The following is a 5,055-nucleotide window of genomic DNA, read 5'->3' as shown; positions in this document are numbered from 1 at the left end:
TTTGCACATCAATAACATGATACTTTCTTGCCAAAACTTGAGCTGAGAGTTACATCCAAATCTCTAATATATCTTCTTCTATTATTCCTGTTTTTTGTGACGAGCAGAAGAGAAATGGCAGAGGCTATCGTCTCTATTGTGGTGGAAAGGCTTGGTGATTTGCTCATACAAAAAGCAATATCCTTGCACGAGGTGAGTAACCAAGTTGAACTGCTAAAGGATGAGCTCAAACAGATCCAAAGTCTCCTAAAAGAAGCAGATGCGAGGCAAAATGAAAGAGATAGTGTACGCCAGTGGGTTGCAGATATCAGAGATGTTGCTTATGACGCCGAAGATATTATTGAGAGGTATGCCCTCAAAGTTGGCTCCAGAAAGGAAGGAGGCATCCAAAATGTCCTCAAGAGGTTTGCTTTCATCTTGGGAGAAGCAAAAACTATTTTCCAAACTAGCTCAGAGATTGGTAAAATAACAAAGAGAATTTCTACATTAAACTCACGTTTACAAAATTATGGCATAAAATTTGATTCGATGGAAGGTGGAGGCCCGAGTTCTTTGAGCGAGAAGATAAGAGAGCAAAGGCAAACTTATGCGCATGTTGAAAATGATCATGTTGTTGTTGGATTGGAGGATAACTTGAAGGAAGTGGTGGCATATTTGACAGAAGAGGTCAAATACAAGTACAGAGTCGTTTCCATATGTGGTATGGGCGGTCTTGGAAAGACTACTCTTGCTAGAAAGGTTTACCATCACAAGACGTCAAGAGTCACTTCAATTGTCGTGCCTGGGCATGTATCTCTCAACAATGTCAAAGAAGAGATGTTTGGGAAGGAGTTTTGATCGGTCTTATCTCTCCATCTAAAGAGGAGAGAGATACAATTCGAAACTTGAGAGATGAAGAGCTTTCTCAGAAACTTTTTGAAACTCTACGCCAAAATAAATGTTTGGTGGTTCTAGATGATATCTGGAAAGTTGAGGATTGGAAGATCTTAAAGGCTGCCTTCCCAATGAATGATACAAACACAGAATATTAATTACCACTCGTAATGAAGACTTGGCTTTGCAAGTAGATCCAAGGGGTCGCCTTCACCGATTAAAGTTTCTAAACGATGACAACAGCCGGGAATTGCTTCAAAATTTAGCAATATCATGGAGAGAAGGTATATAGACAGTATCTAATTAATTCTCATTCGCTAGATTTTCTAAGAGTGCATTTTTTATATGAAATGATTGCTGGTTTAGTCACGGTATTATGTTTTTCCCCGTTATAATTTGACTAACATATTGAACATGACTTGAGAGAGAGAGAGAGAGAGAGAGAGAGAGAGAGAGTGGTTTACACTTTCTTCAACCTCTGTTTGTTAAAAGAATGAAATTGGCTCAGGGAGAAGTTGATTGCTGAAATGATAATTTATCGGAACGGAAATGCGAGATATCATTTCTTTTTATGGAGTAGTATATGTGAACGGGTCTAAGGAATTATATGGGGGCTTTTCCCTATTTTGACTGGGAATCACAATTGGCATATTAGTAATTAGGGTGATGCTACACCGACAAGAGATTCTCGCCGTCCTCACCGCACAGCCAAATTATTGTTTTTTGGTTTTTTTTCAAACATTTTTTTAAACCTCTTAAACATTAAAAAAATAATAATCACAAAGTCATTAAAAAACAATTCCTTAAACCTTAAGTAAATAATAATAATAATAAATAAATAAAACTCAACCTGTTGGTTTTGTCATTGAATTTTATAGGTAGGAGTAGTGTTTTCCTAGTAATTTAGGAGTTCTTCAAGCTTTTGCCGATTGGACAAAACTACTTTTCCAATGGAATCTTTAGTCCATCTAGTATCGGACCATCCATATATGGCAGTCATTTTGATTTTGCTAAGTTATGCAGAAATTCTTTTTGACTATGGTCTTGTTTTAGCCGATCTCAATAGCTATTATCACTCGAAAATTAAATCAAAAGATGATGACAATTGCTCAAATGGGAGATACGGCAAATCATGATGAACTTAGTTTATTAATATATAGTTATTTCAGAATTATATTCAATTTTGTGCCGTAAAGCTTATGAAATCCTGTTTTGGATTTTCTTTATAATCCAACCCATTATGGTTCATACTTTGACGGGCATTATAGTTTTGAATTAAACATGTTGCCTTCTCGGCTATTTTTACTTTAGGGCAGTATTAATTAGTTTGCTACTTGATGATCGAGAAGTTTTGCAGTCGAAACTTCTCGATCACTATGAAACCTTAAATCCTCTAAAAAATTGACCAAAAAATGAAAAAACTTATTAGGGTGGTCCATGATGAGTTTATCATGGTAAGTCTCAATGAAAAATTGACACATTTTTTTTTTTTTAAAGGGATATTTTTTTTCATAATATAAGATAGCATTGCATTGGTTGATAGTGAAAACCATATAATAACACAAGTATTGAATTGATCAGGAGGGACAATCTCTCAATAACAATGCATACTTTGCTTTTAGTCTATATTTTTCAATAGTTTAGTCACTTTATAATAACACATTGAAAGCTTTTGAGTCTCAAAATAGGTTCGATTTCTTCTTTTTATTTTATGTTTAATATGTTGGCTCAATATGCAAGACGGAATGATATTGTTTACATTGCTATTGGCGTTGCAGATTCTAAAATCAAGAAACGTATGAGCGATTTAGGAAAAGAGATGGTTAGATATTGTAAGGGTTTACCATTGGCCGTCATTGTATTAGGACGACTTTTGGCAACAAAGCAAACGATAGAAGACTGGGAAAAAGTGCTTCGAAATGTTAAATCATACCTTCATCAACAGAGAGATCTTGGAATAAGCGCAGTGTTAGCTTTAAGTTATGATGATTTGCGTTTAGACTTGAAATTGTGCTTCCTATATTTAGGCCATTTCCCAGAGGATTTTGAGATACGGACTAAGGAGTTAATTCAAATGTGGATGGCCGAAGGTCTTATACTTCAAACTGGAAGTAACAATGAAACACTGGAGGATGTTGGAGAACAATATTTAGAGGAGCTAGTTCAAAGGTGTATGGTACAAGTAGGACAAAAGAGTTTAGTTGCAGGGATCAAAACTTGTCGTCTCCATGATCTTATGCGAGACTTTTGTGTGGAAAAAGCTAAATTGGAAAACTTTCTCAATGTCATCAATATTAATGATGAGTCCAATGAAGAAATAGAAGCTCCCATTGGTAAAGTTCGAAGAGTTGCTATCAATGGTGGATCAAATCTCGTTACGATATCAAGATCTCAAAAATATTTTCACCTAAGGTCTCTTCTAACATTCTCTGGGCCTTTGGTAGAGACATCTATGGTAAGGAACTTCAAATGTCTTAGAACATTCTCTGGGCCTTTGAAAGATCAGAAGTCTATGCTAAGGAACTTCAAATATCTTAGAGTCTTGAATTTTGTAATGAATCGCAAAGACTCTGCGATGGTGGATTTCGATCGCTATCAAGTATTGGATTTCCCCCCCGAGATCAATAGTTTCATTCACTTGAGATTCTTATCTTTAAGGTATACTAGAGTAACAAGTATCCCAAATCTAGGAAATTTGAGGTGCTTGCAAACACTAGATTTGCGGTCGAAATATTGTCACCAAGTAGTTAATGTGCCAAATGATGTGTTCAGAAATATGGAGCACTTGCGACATCTGTTTCTACCTCGGCGCTCAAAAGTGAGTGGAAAGTTGCAACTACCTAATGCTAGTAAGCTGCAAACACTTGTGAATATTCCTGTTTTCGTATGTAATGCTAAAGATCCGACAGTTGGATTTGATGAGTTTGGAAAGAACTTAATGCCTTCAAATTTCACATTCAATTGTCTTCATGTTCTTAAGATTAGCCACATATATAGTTGGGATATGAGAGTGGATATAACACCAATGGTAACGAGTTGTCCTCAAATATATCAACTACGACTTTGGGGGAAAATAGAGAAATTGCCAGAACATGACAAAATTTCTCCACATCTTGTCCAGTTAATGTTAATTCGGACTGGTCTTGAGGAAGACCCAATGCTGACTTTGGAGAAGTTACCAAACTTAAAGATTCTCCACCTTACTTTTCATGCCTACACAGGGAAGAAGATGATTTGTTCTCTAAGAGGATTTCCTCAACTTCAATCCCTCATCATTGATGATTTAAATAACTTAGAGGAGTGGGAGGTGGAGGAAGGATCCTTGCCCAACCTTAGCCATTTGAAGATTGAAACTTGCGACAATCTCAGGATGGTTCCAGATGGACTTCAGTTTGTCACTACCCTGCAAAAATTGGAAATCATAAACATGCCCATGCCATTCAGAGATAGACTTCGCGAAGGAGGACAGGATTTCTACAAAATCCGACACGTGTCTTCCCTTCAAATTTGAAGATTAAAGATTTTACTCAAAGGTAATATTAATGCTAAAACAAAAGTAATCTATATAGCAGTGTACATATATATTATATATATAGCGGAGACTTCATGTACTTAAATTTTTTAAAAACTTGATTGGAATGAATGCGCTACTGCACGCATGCTATATTCTAATTTCAATGACTTTCGTACATTTAATTAGTTACTTCTTTCTTAAGAGCATCTCTAATCTTGTCTTAATTTGGTATCTTTTGCAGCTCTATATATCTGTAATGAAAATATCTTGATTTGATTATGTATAAATGCTTGCAAAATTTGAAATCAGTTTTCATGGAACTAAAATCAGCTGGGACATCGTCGTTTCATCATGAGTTTAAATTCAGATATATATTGAGAAAAAAGAACTTCAAAAATTTTTTTTACAAGTACTCTTTATCACATTAGTTGGTTGAGGTGTATATAAAAATATATATATCATTATTCTAATAAAAAAAAGTTATGGATTATGGTCGTAACAGAAAGGTTTTAAAATCTATTTTGGGTCTGCATGTCCTGATGAGTTGTTGATCCAATAGTCGTTTGGTTTTAAGTACCTCATTTACAGGGAAAATTAAATGAATCCAGGTTATTGATATATGAGTATCCAGGTTATCCAATGGTCGTGATGTTGCATTGATGATTTGT

At 35.4% G+C, this 5,055-nt stretch overlaps 1 pseudogene; it reads left to right on the top strand.

Moving 5' to 3' along the window:
• Positions 1-4,447, top strand: LOC121254948 (annotated as a pseudogene).
• The last annotated feature ends 608 nt before the right edge of the window (positions 4,448-5,055 follow it).

This window comes from Juglans microcarpa x Juglans regia, chromosome 1D (genome assembly GCF_004785595.1).
Source record: "Juglans microcarpa x Juglans regia isolate MS1-56 chromosome 1D, Jm3101_v1.0, whole genome shotgun sequence".
NCBI lineage: Eukaryota > Viridiplantae > Streptophyta > Magnoliopsida > Fagales > Juglandaceae > Juglans > Juglans microcarpa x Juglans regia.
The sequence above is the reverse complement of the archived record's forward strand: the minus strand, read 5'-3'. Positions and strand labels throughout refer to the sequence as shown.